Source organism: Ranitomeya variabilis, chromosome 2 (assembly GCF_051348905.1).
Source record: "Ranitomeya variabilis isolate aRanVar5 chromosome 2, aRanVar5.hap1, whole genome shotgun sequence".
In the NCBI taxonomy this organism is placed as follows: Eukaryota; Metazoa; Chordata; class Amphibia; order Anura; family Dendrobatidae; genus Ranitomeya; species Ranitomeya variabilis.
In genome coordinates this window covers 1,068,195,931-1,068,211,661 of record NC_135233.1, presented here as the reverse complement: position 1 = coordinate 1,068,211,661, position 15,731 = coordinate 1,068,195,931, and the positions used below count along the sequence as shown (strand labels likewise).

At 42.7% G+C, this 15,731-nt stretch overlaps 1 protein-coding gene across 1 annotated transcript in view; it reads right to left on the bottom strand.

Annotated features, from left to right (window-relative positions):
• The window catches only part of LOC143808658 (adhesion G protein-coupled receptor F5-like), a 128,838-nt gene extending 116,606 nt beyond the window's left edge, over positions 1 to 12,232 (bottom strand). The window contains exon 1 of the mRNA XM_077291548.1: positions 12,101 to 12,232. The gene's annotated coding sequence lies outside the window, so the exon portion shown is untranslated. The remainder of the gene's footprint in view (positions 1 to 12,100) is intronic.
• Positions 12,233 to 15,731: the final 3,499 nt, after the last annotated feature.

The window sequence follows — 15,731 nt, the reverse complement described above, 5'->3', positions numbered from 1 at the left end:
GCTAAAATCCTAATCTTTCATTTTTTTCATTCAAGTTTGTATTAAAGCCTGTAAAGCACCTGATGGGTTAACAAACTTCCTGAATACGGTTTTGAATACTTTGAGGTGTTCAGTTTTTTAAATGGGGTCGTCTTGTTTTGGGGAGTCTTTGACATCTATGCACCTCTAAGTCACTTCAAAGCAGAAGTGATCCCTAAAAATATAGGTTTTGTTAGGTAATGGGAAAAATGAAAAAAATGCTGCTAAACTTTAAACCTTTTATAAGCTCCTAAAAAGTAATTTTAAAGTTCTGTGCCTGACATCATTCTTCATCAATCGGGGAGAAAATGCCACTTTTACTGACTACTGTACACCAACCTCAGAATTATTCACTGCCTTATGACAAGCATTTTGCTACTTAATAAGAGCCCTTCTAGCTGTTATAACTGGAGATGAGGAAATATTTCAATGTTCGGCTTGGTTTACGATCGTCAAATTTGCAATATTTGCCAATTTATTCGTCGAATATTCGCCGAACATAGCTGAACGCCATTCCTGTCAATGGGAGGCAAAAACAAACCCATGCACAACACCTTTAATCATCCCCAAAAGCAACCAAAACACATCAAATGAGGGACAAACACCAGGAAAGTGGCCTCAATTCACTCATAGTAGAAATTGTAGCATGGTACTGCAGCAATCAGCCAGGCATGAGGTATCGGGGTCTTGGCCAGCATTTACAGCTTTCAATTGAACGTCTCATTAAGAGGAGGTGGGTGAGGGATCGGTGTAGGCTAGGGTTGAGCGAAACGGGTTGACCATTTTCAGAAGTCGCCGACTTTTGGCAAAGTCGGGTTTCATGAAACCCGACCCCTGAGTGGGGTCGGCCATGAGGTCGGCGATCTTCTGAATCTGGTATCGGGATTCCGATACCGAGTTCCGATATGTTTGCGATATTGGAAATCGGTATCAGAATCCACATTTAAGTGTAAAATAAAGAATTAAAATAAAAAATATTGATATGCTCACCTCTCCGACGCAGCCTGGACATCGCCGCTGGTAACCGGCATCTTCCGTTCCTAAAAATGGCGCTTGAAAGACCTTTCGAATGCTTCACGGCTTGTGATTGGTCGCGGCGGCCCACGTGACCGCTGAGCGACCAATCACAAGCCGGTGACGTAATTCTCAGGTCCTGTTCTGGTTCTCAGGTACATGAGAATTACGTTACGGCTTGTGATTGGTCGCTGAGCGGTCACGTGGGCCGCCGCGACCAATCACAAAGCCGTGACGTCATCGGAAGGTCCTTCACGCGTTCATTCTTAAGAAGGATACCCTATTAGGTATATATTCACCCTCGTACGCGCCCTGCTTCTTTCCGGCAGCTTTCCTTCTTAAGAATGAACGCGTGAAGGACCTTCCGATGACGTCACGGCATTGTGATTGGTCGCGGCGGCCCACATGACCGCTCAGCGACCAATCACAAGCCGTAACGTAATTCTCATGGAATACCTGAGATGGTTCCCTGGACATAGAACGGGCGCCCCATTGAGTGAGTGCTGTCAGCCCTTTTCTTTTTTATTTCTAACAAAGAAGACATGCTCCAAACAATTTTTTAATTAGATGTCCCCTACTGTATGACGTTAGTAACCAACTACATTTTTGGGGGTCTGGGGATGAGGCCTGTATAGCATTGACTAGATGCTACAAACAATTTCTAAGTGAGATGTCCCCTAATGTATTACATTAGTAACAGAGAATTTTTTTGGCCTGTCGATAAGGCCTGTATAACATTGACTAGATGCTCAAAACCATTTGAAACTGAGATTCTCTGTTCTGTATCACGTTGGGAACATTAAAAAAAATATGTTTAGTGTGAATGAGGCCTGTATAATCTAGAAGATTGTCCATGGCGTTGGAATGCCCTCTTTCCTACAGTTATTGCTGGTAAGGTGTAGGTTTGACAGACAAATATGGCCAAAGTGTCGTTAGGTGCACTGATCAGGAAAAGGGACATGATGACAGTGGGAATGGGATCGTACAACAGTATCAATAACAGGGCAGCTATGGGAGGTATGAGAGGCAGGATCCAGCCTACAACGATTAGTCATTTACCCAACACCAGTTACCAGAGAGCGTTTGATGCTTGTCAGAAGACAGGTATAACATATGCGCATCTCAGCTAAGCATTAAAGATGCCTATAAGAAATTGGTTGCTAAAGATGCACATAATCTAGAAGATAGGCGCAAAACAATGTCAAACTCAGATCTCAGCTGCTGTATCATGTTTGTAAAAAAAAATAAAAATTGAATGTGCAACAGCTCTGCACACAAAACAATTTCAACGCCAACAGAAAGAAAAAATATTTTAATGTGCATGAGGTTTGCAGACAGCTTCATATCGCCACTACAAAGTGACAATGCAGAATACGGCAAGCTGTATCACGTTTTACGACAGAAAACATAATTTTTGTTTTTTAACATGCGTCAGGTCTGCAGACAGCTTCATATCACCACCACAAAAGGACAACGTGGGATACGGCGGGTTGTATCACGTTTTGCAACAAATTATAATTTTTATTTTTAAATGTGCATTAGGTCTGCAGACAGCTTCATATCACCGCCACAAAATGACAACGTACAATACGGCGGGCTGTATCATGTTTTGCAACAGAAAAAATTATAATTTTTGTTTTTTAATGTGCGTTAGGTCTGTAGACAGCTTCATATCACCACCACAAAATGAAAATGTGGGATACAGCGGGCTGTATCACATTTATCAACAGAAATATATATATATATATATGTTTAATGTGCATGAGCTATGCAGACTGTGGAATTTCACCGCCACTAAAGAACAAGGTAAGATATGACATGGTGAATCATGGTAGCAATATTTCTTCATGCACAACAGCTTAAATCATAGAACAATGTCACCACAGCACTAAATGACAAGGTGAGATACAGCAGGCTGTTTCACATTTAGCTAGGAAAAAATAAGATATAGAACGCTATACTCGTGCATGGTGCACAATAGAAGCAGTGCACAACACTGTATGACATGTGCCCTGCTGGCTTTGTCTATGGACCTCAGTAATGACAAAAAAAATATTGCTGGAAAGTCAATTTCACAGCCACACAGGACACTACCTAACTAAACTATCTGAGTAAGAAACAACCGAGTAGCTAACTAGCTAAAATCTTGCTGCTAACACTGCCAGCATCAGGAGCAGCCTCTCTGCACTGTTAGCATCAAAATGGCGCTAAAACAAGATGTCCGCTCTTTACATGGAAAGTGACATGTGATTTCAGCAGCCAATGACACAAGCCATGGTGTCAGGACTTTGTGGGTGTTTCCTGCGCCCTTTTTGGTAGCCGCAATGTGCATACATAAAGTTAGAAGAAAAAAAAATTACTTTTTAGAGGCACACCGCGCCTCTGAGCTCTGCAAACCTCCTCCCCTCATCAAACACGTGCCAAACTCTCATGATACACACGCTCTCTCATCACTAAATGTGATGTATAGCCAGACACCAGCTTCAGGCAGCGATTCTGAGGAATCTTATGCTACGTGCGCGCTGTATTTGTGGCCAATCTCAGACACATACGCTCAGAAGATATGGGCCTAACAGTAGTCACTGTCTGGGAGGATGCCGATGCAAATGTCCACCACAGGGAACCTCATGGTATACGTTTCACTGCAGTGGTCCTTTATATATGAAAGAGCCGTCTGCTATGCTTTCCTATATAGTGAAACAAACAGTATGCAGGCATATACCCACCAGAGGCTGAAAGATCATGTTTTTGATCTTTGTCTCATGAACGGTGGCATATGACAAGGTTACAGTATACACTGGAAAAAGTTAGTAGATGTATAGTGTAGGCTAACTCCACAGACACAGTACAATGGCCGGTAAGTCACTAAAATTCTTGAGTTGTCAAAAGAGTGGACCAAAAAGTTGTCCAGGCTTGTGGGATCAAGTCTGCAGTCTTGTGAATCCGTACAAGTTTGTACAGTGTGAGCAATCAGGATTCACTGGTACTGATACCAGAAGCGGGCAGTCATGTGATTGCAAGTATGACATTTGCATACTTCTGGCCACATTCCAACTTGACGTGCCTAGCCTTACTTGCATTGAGGGAGGCTGCTCATGTCTAGTCGGCACATGACCGTATGTATGCAAATCTCATACTTGCTGTCACACAGCAGCTCGCTTCCGATGCTAACACAGGAGAATCCTCACAGTGTGCTCACTATGGCATAGAGTGACTTCAGACTTGAGCCCCCAAGCCTTGACAACCCCATTAAGGGATCATTGCATTGCTCAAACAAGGACAAGGATGTAAGAAGGCTCAAAGCCAGTGAATGCTCCTATAGATACAACTGGAAGCAGAGTTCACAAGTTCATGGTTATAGGAACACCAGCTACACTACCTGGACATGTGATAAAGAGGAAGCTGTCGCGGGCTGCCACCAGATTCCTGAGGCGGCAGGTGGTCACATTCCCCATAGTGACTGTGAAACATCTGAAGAAAGAATTACTGACAGCAGCACTAAGGTTTAAGCTTGCAGTAAGGCACCTACTAAGCACATGGTGATGGCTCGGTGATGGCTACAGTAAATTATGCCGGTGGCTCAGTGATGCTCTGGGGCTGCTTTGTTTTCTCTGCCACTGGAAGCCTGCATCTTGTGAAATTTATGGAGACGATGTCAGGCCTTCTGTGAGGGAGCTGAAGCTTGGGTGTCATCGGATCTTCCAACTGGCAAATAATCTCAAGTATACCTCACATTCCACCAAGGCTTGGCTTCAGAAGAAGACCTGGATAATTCTGGTGTTACGCACCTGTCCATGGTCTGGACTTTGTTCCATCTGCCCCTGTCCATCAAACCTTCTGGTGCTCTATGTCAGGCTGGAAACTTTTCAAAAATGCTACCAGAAGTTGGTGTCTGGCTCTGCATAATGTCTGCAGCAGGTTATAACAGTCAGAAGCCCTTGTAATGAAGGGGTGAATAATTCTGAGACTACAGTAGTCAGTAAATGTGACATTTTGCACCAGAATTTAGAGAAACCACTTGTTATATAATTGTGTTCAGATGTTTTCATTGTTCTTGTTTCATTGGTTTATTGTAGAAAGTTTGTAGATTTTGCTAATAAACCGAATCATCAATAAGGGTGAATTATTTTGATTGCAGCTTCATATACTGTATATTGAAAACATAGAATATCTTTGCTACCTTTCCTTCTTATCTATATACAGTATGTATGTTTCAGGTTTCTATTCATGTATCTATGCAAAAAATGGAAACTGAACAACGTTGCAAAAATGTGCTTATCTATCTTTTTATCTATTATCTATCCATCTATTATCTTTATTAACCACACCATATGGGCTAATAAAGTCCACTTTTTTTCATCATCTATTGGACTGCTGCCTCCTTTTTCTTTTTTATTATTTATATAAATGGATATTTCTTTGGAGGGCCCTGCACCCTGAATTCTGAATTTTTATCTATCTATCTATCTATCTATCTATCTATCTATCTATCTATCTATCTATCTATCTATCTATCTATCTATCCATCCATCCATCCATCAATCTATCTATCTATTATCTATCTATTATCTATCTTCTATCTATCATCTATCTATTATCTATCTATCATCTATCTATCCATTATCTATCTATTACACTGATCTAAAAAAAAAAAAATTTCTGGCATGGACTTTAAGAACAGTTTTAGACTAATTTGAGGGTGCTGAATTAAAATCTGATCTTATAATTTCTCAATCAGATCACGTTTTTGCGCTATCGGTATATAGCCCATTTTCATGAATTCCATGATAAATATAAGTAGTGTATGAAAAGTGCCGGTTTATACGGTTCACTAAGGTAAATTTAGTTTAATTTGGGTGGTTAATTTGTGTTGATTTGAAAATGGTTAACTTTCTTTTTGGTCTGCAAGGAGGGTACACAAAACACCCTTGTTTTCTGTGCTACTGGGACAGTAGAGCTACAGCAGAGCATTGGGTGAAAACTGAATGGCCTCAGCGACAGTTTGGCATCTGGCGATAAGAATGTCATCCATGATCCTCTAGTGGATAGGAAGGACATTGTCTTTCCTCCCTTACACATAAAACTTGGATTGATGAAGCAGTTTGTCAAACCTCTCAATCACAGTGGAGAATGCTTTAACAATATATGTTCAACTTTTCCTGGTCTTAGTGAAGAGAAGAAAAAGGCTGGAATATTTGATGGACCTCAAATAAGAACACTTATGAGAGACCCAAATGTTATCACATCAATGAATGAGACAGAAGAAAGCTTGGAATGCATTTTGTAATGTGGTGCAGAATTTTCTAGGGAATAAGAAAGCAGACAACTATGAAGAGATTGTGTAAGAGCTACTAATGAGTCTGCGAAATCTTGTATGTAGAATGAGTATCAAGATTCACTATTTACACGGCCATTGGGACTTTTTTCCAGAGAACCTTGGGGATGTGAGCGAGGAACAAGGGGAGCGTTTTCATCAGGACATTAAAACAATGGAAGAACGGTATCCAGGCCGGTGGGACTTACATATGATGGCTGACTATTGCTGGAGCTTGATGAGAGACAACCCAGAAGCTGTAAATCACAGATCAGCCAAGAAAAGAGAGTTCAAATAACTGCCATTTGCCATTCATCTGCCATATATATGAGTTTTTACATTTTGTAGTTTAATTCTGTAAGTATATTTTATTTGCTGTACATAGATTTTGTAATCTTTGTTATTCCTTGATTAAAAATATACAAAATGTAGTACCGAAAATCATGTGTTTTTATCATAAAACATTAGGAGTAATTTTCATCAAAAATTGAAAATATCTCGAAATCCTGATGTGATAGCCAAAAACGGAGTTCAAATTCGTAATCAGCAGCCAAAATTGACTTAACCCCTTTCTGACATCAGACGTACTATCCCGTCGAGGTGGGGTGGGCCCGTATGACCACCGACAGGATAGTATGTCCAGCGCGATCGACCGCACTCACGGGGGGAGCGCGGCCGATCGCGGCCGGGTGTCAGCTGATTATCACAGCTGACATCCGGCACTATGTGCCAGGAGCGGTCACGGACCGCCCCCGGCACATTAACCCCGGCACACTGCGATCAAACATGATCGCAGTGTTCCGGTGGTATAGGGAAGCATCGCGCAGGGAGGGGGCTCCCTGCGGGCTTTCCTGAGACCCTCGGAGCAACGCGATGTGATCGCGTTGCTCCGAGCGTCTCTTACCTCCTATCCCTGCAGGCCCCGGATCCAAAATGGCCACGGGGCTGCATCCGGGTCCTGCAGGGACTACTTCCGGGTCCAGAGCAGGCGCTGGTAAGCCTGCAGCGCTGTCAGTCAGATCTCTGATCTGACAGAGTGCTGTGCAAACTGTCAGATCAGCGATCTGTGATGTCCCCCCCGGGACAAAGTAAAAAAGTTACAAAAAAAATTTCCATGTATGTAAAAAAAAATAATTCCTAAATAAAGAAAAAAAAAATATTATTCCCATAAACACATTTCTTTATCTAAATAAAAAAAACAAAACAATAAAAGTACACATAGTATCGTCGCGTCCATAACGACCCAACCTATAAAACTGTCCCACTAGTTAACCTCTTCAGTGAACACCGTAAGAAAAAAAAAAAAACGAGGCAAAAAACAACGCTTTATTATCATACCGCCGAACAAAAAGTGGATTGACACGCGATCAAAAGGACGGATATAAATAACCATGGTACCGCTGAAAACGTTATCTTGTCCTGCAAAAATGAGCCGCCATACAGCATCATAAGCAAAAAAATAAAAAAGTTATAGTCCTTAGAATAAAGCGATGCCAAAATAATTATTTGTTCTATAAAATAGCTTTTATCGTATAAAAGCGCCAAAACATAAAAAAATTATATAAATGAGGTATCGCTGTAATCGTACTGACCCAAAGAATAAAACTGCTTTATCAATTTTACCAAACGTGGAATGCTATAAACGCCTCCCCCAAAAGAAATTCATGAATAGCTGGTTTTTGGTCATTCTGCCTCACAAAAATCGGAATAAAAAGTGATCAAAAACTGTCACATGTCTGAAAATGTTACCAATAAAAACGTCAACTTGTCCCGCAAAAAACAAGACCTCACATGACTCTGTGGACCAAAATATGGAAAAATTATAGGTCTCAAAATGTGGAGACGCAAAAACTTTTTTGCTATAAAAAGCGTCTTTTAGTGTGTGACAGCTGCCAATCATAAAAATCTGATATAAAAAACGCTATAAAAGTAAATCAAACCCCCCTTCATCACCCCCTTATTTAGGGAAAAATAATAAAATTAATAATATGTATTTATTTCCATTTCCCCATTAGGGTTAGGGCTAGGGTTAGGGCTAGGGTTAGGGTTAGGGCTAGGTTTAGGGCTAGGGTTAGGGCTAGGGTTAGGGTTAGGGCTAGGATTAAGGCTAGGGTTAGGGTTGGGGCTAGGGTTGGAGCTAAAGTTAGGGTTAGTGTTGGTGCTAAAGTTAGGGTTAGGGTTGGGGCTAAAGTGAGGGTTAGGGTTGGGGCTAAAGTTAGGGTTAGGGTTGGGGCTAAAGATAGGATTAGGGTTGGGGCTAAAGTTAGGGTTAGGGTTTGGATTACATTTACGGTTGGGATTAGGGTTGGGATTAGAGTTAGGGGTGTGTCAGGGTTAGGGGTGTGGTTAGGGTTACAGTTGGGATTAGGGCTAGGGGTGTGTTTGGATTAGTTTCAGGTAGAATTGGGGAGTTTCCACTGTTCAGGCACATCAGGGGCTCTCCAAACGCGACATGGCGTCCGATCTCAATTCCAGCCAATTCTGCGTTGAAAAAGTAAAACAGTGCTCCTTCCCTTCCGAGATCTCCCGTGTGCCCAAACAGGGGTTTACCCCAACATATGGGGTACCAGCGTACTCGGGACAAATTGGACAACCACTTTTGGGGTCCAAGTTCTCTTGTTATCCTTGGGAAAATAAAAATTTGGGGGGCTAAAAATCATTTTTGTGGGAAAAAAAGGATTTTTTATTTTCACGGCTCTGCGTTGTAAACTGTAGTGAAACACTTGGGGGTTCAAAGTTCTCACAGCACATCTAGATAAGTTCCTTGGGGGGTCTAGTTTCCAATATGGGGTCACTTGTAGGTGGTTTGTACTGTTTGGGTACATCAGGGGCTCTGCAAATGCAACGTGATGCCTGCAGACCAATCCATCTAAGTCTGCATTCCAAATGGCGCTCCTTCCCTTCCGAGCTCTGCCATGCGCCCAAACAGTGGTTCCCCCCCACATATGGGGTATCAGCGTACTCAGGACAAATTGGACAACAATTATTGGGGTCCAATTTATCCTGTTACCCTTGTGAAAATTCAAAACTGGGGGCTAAAAAAATCATTTTTGTGAAAAAAAAAGAATTTGTATTTTCACGGCTCTGCGTTATAAACTGTAGTGAAACACTTGGGGGTTCAAAGTTCTTGGGGGTTCAAAGTTCTCACAACATATCTAGATAAGTTCCTTGCGAGGTCTAGTTTCCAATATGGGGTCACTTGTAGGTGGTTTGTACTGTTTGGGTACATCAGGGGCTCTGCAAATGCAACGTGATGCCTGCAGACCAATCCATCTAAGTCTGCACATTCCAAATGGCGCTCCTTCCCTTCCGAGCTCTGCCATGCACCCAAACAGTGGTTCCCCCCACATATGGGGTATCAGCGTACTCAGGACAAATTGGACAAAAACTATTGGGGTCCAATTTATCCTGTTACCCTTGTGAAAATACAAAACTGGGGGCTAAAAAAAATCATTTTTGTGAAAAAAATTTTTTTTTATTTTCACGGCTCTGCGTTATAAACTGTAGTGAAACACTTGGGGGTTCAAAGCTCTCAAAACACACCTAGAAAAGTTCCTTAGGGGGTCTACTTTCCAAAATGGTGTCACTTGTGGGGGTTTTTAATGTTTAGGCACATCAGGGGCTCTCCAAACGCGACATGTTGTCCCATCTCAATTCCAGTCAATTTTGCATTGAAAAGTCAAACGGCACTCCTTCCCTTCCGAGCTCTGCCATGCGCCCAAACAGTCATTTACCCCCACATATGGGGTATCAGCGTACTCAGGACAAATTGCACAACAACTTTTGGGGTCCAATTTCTTCTCTTACCCTTGGGAAAATAAAAAATTGGGGGCGAAAAGATCATTTTTGTGAAAAAATGATTTTTTATTTTTACGGCTCTGCATTATAAACTTCTGTGAAGCACTTGGTGGGTCAAAGTGCTCACCACACATCTAGATAAGTTCCTTAGGGGGTCTACTTTCCAAAATGGTGTCACTTGTGGGGGGTTTCAATGTTTAGGCACATCAGGGGCTCTCCAAATGCAACATGGCGTCCCATCTCAATTCCAGTCAATTTTGCATTGAAAAGTAAAATGGCGCTCCTTTCCTTCTGAGCTCTGCCATGCGCCCAAACAAAAGGTTTACCCCCACATATGGGGTATCAGCGTACTCAGGACAAATTGTACAACAACTTTTGGGGTCCATTTTCTCCTGTTACCCTTGGTAAAATAAAACAAATTGGAGCTAAAATAAATTTTGTGTAAAAAAGTTAAATATTCATTTTTATTTAAACATTCCAAAAATTCCTGTGAAACACCTGAAGGGTTAATAAACTTCTTGAATGTGGTTTTGAGCACCTTGAGGGGTGCAGTTTTTAGAATGGTGTCACACTTGGTTATTTTCTATCATACAGACCACTCAAAATGACTTCAAATGAGATGTGGTCCCTAAAAAAAAATGGTGTTGTGAAAATGAGAAATTTCGGGTCAAATTTTAATGTTACTTATTATTAATTTTAATGTTACTTATTAAGTATTTTGCGTGACATATCTCTATGATTTAAGGGCATAAAAATTCAAAGTTGTAAAATTGCGAAATTTTCAAAATTTTTGCCAAATTTCCATTTTTTTTCACAAATAAACGCAGGTAATACCAAATAAATTTTACCATTATCATGAAGTATAATATGTCTCGAGAAAACAATATCAGAATCACCGGGATCCGTTGAAGCATTCCAGAGTTATAACCTCATAAAGGGACAGTGGTCAGAATTGTAAAAATTGGCCTGGTCATTAACGTGCAAACCACCCTTGGGGGTAAAGGGGTTAAAATATGTTTTAAAACATTTGCCATAAAAATTGCGTTGACCAGTGTTATCTATCTATCTATTATCTATCTATCATCTATCTATTATCTATCCATTATCTATCTATCCATTATCTATCTATCATCTATCTATTATCTATCCATTATCTATCTATCTATCTATCTATCTACCTACCTACTGTATCTATTGATCTATTATCTATCTATTATCTATCATCTATCTATTATCTATCATCTATCTATTATCTATCATCTATCTATTATCTATCTATCTATCCATTATCTATCTATCTACCTACCTATCGATCTATTATCTATCTATTATCTATCATCTATCTATTATCTATCCATTATCTATCTATCTATTATCTATCTATCGATCTATTATCTATCTATTATCTATCATCTATCTATTATCTATCCATTATCTATCTATCTATCTATTATCTATCTATCGATCTATTATCTATCATCTATCTATTATCTATCCATCTATCCATCTATCATCTATCTATTATCTATCATCTATCTATCATCTATCTATTATCTATCTATCTATCTATCTATCTATCTATCTATCTATCTATCCATTATCTATCTATCTATCTATCCATTATCTATCTATCTATCTATCTATCTATCTATCTATCTATCATCTATCTATTATCTATCATCTATCTATTATCTATCTATCTATCTATCTATCTATCTATCCATTATCTATCTATCTATCCATTATCTATCTATCTATCTATCTATCATCTATCCATTATCTATCTATCTATCTATCTATCTATCTATCTATCTATCTATCTATCTATCTATCTATCTATCTATCTATCCATTATCTCTCTATCTATTCATTATCTATCTATCTATCTATCTATCTATCTATCTATCTATTATCTATCATGTATCTATTATCTATCTATCATGAATCAATACTCACTTTTCTATGTTACTTCATTATGTTGTGGCTCTTGCTGTTCTCCGTAGGTTGCTAATGGCCGGTTTGTCTTGTACAGGTGATACTTCGATATCTAGCAGTGTGTGTTTCCTGATTCCTCACATCTCGTGAAGTATTCACCCCGTAGCTGATTTCCTCATACTTTGCAACCAGTAGGTGCTCTCACTTACATGCAATGTATTACAGGTGACATTCCAAGTGTTAAAACAAAATATCAAAAAATCCTGACCCAGCACATTTGGACTTTCCAGTCAAATTATTATTCTGTGTACTTCCACTTAGTGTAAGTCTCCACCATATAGGTGAATAGTAGATATGAGCAGATCTTTTGAATTTGAATTTGCCAAATTTTTCCAATATATTTGATTTGCGTCAAATACATTTGTGCGGACTTCCATACTGGAAAGCTTGTAATTGCTTGTAAAATACACATGAGGAGAGACAGCTGACAATAAGAGCTTACACTTTACAGGCAAGAGAAAGATGGCCCCATTGATCATAAGAGCTTACACTCTACAGGAGAGAGGACCCCACTGACCATAAGATCTTACATTCTACAGGAGAGAGAGGACCCTGCTGACCATAAGAGCTTACACTCTACAGGAGAGAGGACCCCGCTGACCATAAGAGCTTACATTCTACAGGAGATAGAGGACCCAGCTGACCATAAGAGCTTACACTCTACAGGAGAGAGAGGACCACGCTGACCATAACAGCTTACACTCTACAGGAGAGAGAGGACCCTGCTGACCATAAGAGCTTACACTCTACAGGAGAGAGAGGACCCTGCTGACCATAAGAGCTTACACTGTACAGGAGAGAGAGGACCCCACTGATCATAAGAGCTTACACTCTACAGGAGAGAGAGGACCCTGCTGACCAAAAGAGCTAACACTCTACAGGAGATAGAGGACCCTGCTGACCATAAGAGCTTACACTCTACAGGAGAGAGAGGACCCTGCGGACCAAAACAGCTAACACTCTACAGGAGATAGAGGACCCTGTGGACCATAAGAGCTTACACTCTACAGGAGAGAGAACCATGCTGACCATAAGAACTTACACTCTACAGGAGAGAGAGGACCCTGCTGACCAAAAGAGCTTACACTCTACAGGAGAGAGAACCACGCTGACTATAAGAGCTTACACTCTAAATTAGAGAGAGGAGACCCCGCTGACCATAAGATCTTACACTCTACAAGAGAGGGGACCCTGCTGACCATAAGAGCATACACTCTACAGGAGAGAGAGGACCTCGCTGACCATAAGAGCTTACACTCTACAGGAGAGAGAGGAACCTGCTGACCATAAGAGCTTACACTCTACAGGAGAGAGAGCACCCCACTGACTACAAGAGCTTGCACTCTACAGGAGAGAGAGGACCTCACTGACTATAAGAGCTTACACTCTACAGGAGAGAGAGGAACCTGCTGACCATAAGAGTTTACACTCTACAGGAGAGAGAGGACCTCGCTGACCATAAGAGCTTACACTCTACAGGAGAGAGAGGAACCTGCTGAACATAAGAGCTTACACTCTACAGGAAAGAGGACCCAACTGACCATAAGATCTTACACTCTACAGGTGAGCGAGGAACCTGCTGACCATTAGAACTTACACTCTACAGGAGAGAGAGGACCCCTCTGACCATAAGAGCTTACACTCTACAGTAGAGGGAACCCCGCTGACCATAAGAGCTTACAGTCTACAGAATTGAAAGAGGTGCCGCACATTGCATTTTTCTTTCGGCCACTGAGGGAGATGGAAGCCCCCATTTCATTCCCCTGATGAACCCTCCTCTTACCCTGAGAGGGGGAAACGCATCGGGACGTTTACAACTGATGGCTGATAAGTATTGTGGCTTTATTTCCAAGTGCTACTGAGCATGACAGTATGGATGGCATGGCACTGGTTAAGGAACGTGCCACTGACTGCGGTGCCCCCCTTTCCTCCCCCAGTCATTCCTTTGTGGTTCCCTCTCCTCTCCCTCCTTTTTTCCATTAGGATGTTATTGGTACATCCCTTTTTGGTTTGGCCAATTGGTAGCCTGTCGGGCTAGTACCCCGCCCCCAACTCCTCCTTCACCTGATATATGTTGGGATAATAGCCTGGATCCTCCTCTTCCCCTGTTGGGTCCCGGAGGTGCTCGTCGTACTCACTGTCTGGCGAAGAGTGAGATGGCCGATCCGCTGCTGGAGTTGCTGCGTGCCAGAGCATTGCAGGAGGGTGAGCAGTGGGTGCAGGCCATGATCTCAGGGCTTAGTGCTCATATACCGTCTCCTGCTGCTGCAGTTTTGGGAGGCCGGGGGTCTGCAAGGCGCACCCGCCCTTCTGCCCGACTTAGCCCCAGACCCATCCGCAATCCCTTCCCCACCACCGCTTTATCGTTCGGGCAGTGTCGGGACAGCCGAGAGGACAGTGTGGCTCCGCCCACTTCAGACCCGGGCGCTGTAGCTCCGCCCACTTCCCGTCCCACCGTAGCTCCGCACATGGTGACTCAGGACATGATGGAGTCTGTCACGGCTGCATTTTCTTCGCGTCCCGCCGGCCTCTCTCTGTCGCGCCATGCGGGACGCTGGAGGTGCGCTCCTCTGCACAGTCCACGCTCCCTGTGCCTCTGTCTGATCGGTCAGTGCTGGCGCGATCGGGCAGAGCGGGGAGCGAAGCCCTGCAGCCTTCCTGTCACAGCTCCCCATCCCTGCATCCCGGAACTGGCGGTAGTTTTGGCGCCAGTACTACAGCACCATTAATGCCACAAGTGCTACCACACAACCCTGTGCAGTCACATCTATTAGGGAAGATGGGGTCTAGAGGCAGCACCGCTACATCTGTGGAGGATGCCTCTGACCCTAGGCAGGATAAGGCGCAGCATGACAGTGTAGTATCACTTATGCCGGCAGCTCCTGTCCCCAGCATGTCTGATGCTGGCAGGGATGACGCTGCTGTTGCTGTAACTCCTGCAGTGCCACAAGAGTTGTCTTCCTCTCTGCCTATTGATCCAACTAACGTTGTGGAGCCATCTAGGCGTAGACGTCGGGGTTCCAGTTCATCGTCCTCAGAGTCAGCTCGGCACAGACACTGCTCCTCATGCCGACGCAGCAGGCATTCCTCGCTTGCACGTCAGAGGTCCAGATCTCACAGGAGGGGTCGCAGGTCACGGTCCTCAAGATGGCGCTCTCCGTTATTGTCGGAGTGTACGAGCGCATCGTTGAGTCCCGATTACTGGCATCGTTCTCAGGGCGAGAGACGAGAGCCGGAAACAGCGGCCAGGGCGTCAAGCCTGGTGGGACCTGTGGAGTCATCCAGGGCTTCCAGCCTGGCCATCACCCACCCATCCATTGATCCAGGTGCTGGAGTTCCTCCTTTGGTCGGAGTCCCTCCTCCTGTGGCAGGTATGGGTGAGTGCAATTTTTCTCTTGCAGGGAGCCATGGTAATTCAATTTTTTGTCTGCTTTGAGAGCTTTAATTGTTCAATTCTCAGCACCAAGGGGTGTTCAGCATGTAAATCTTAGCAATCCGGAAAAGAAAAGCGAACCACCGCTAGCGGGTATATTTAAAGATTCTCTTTCTTGTGGGATTAGCCCTCTAGGGTCTCAATTGGATATTGAGACTA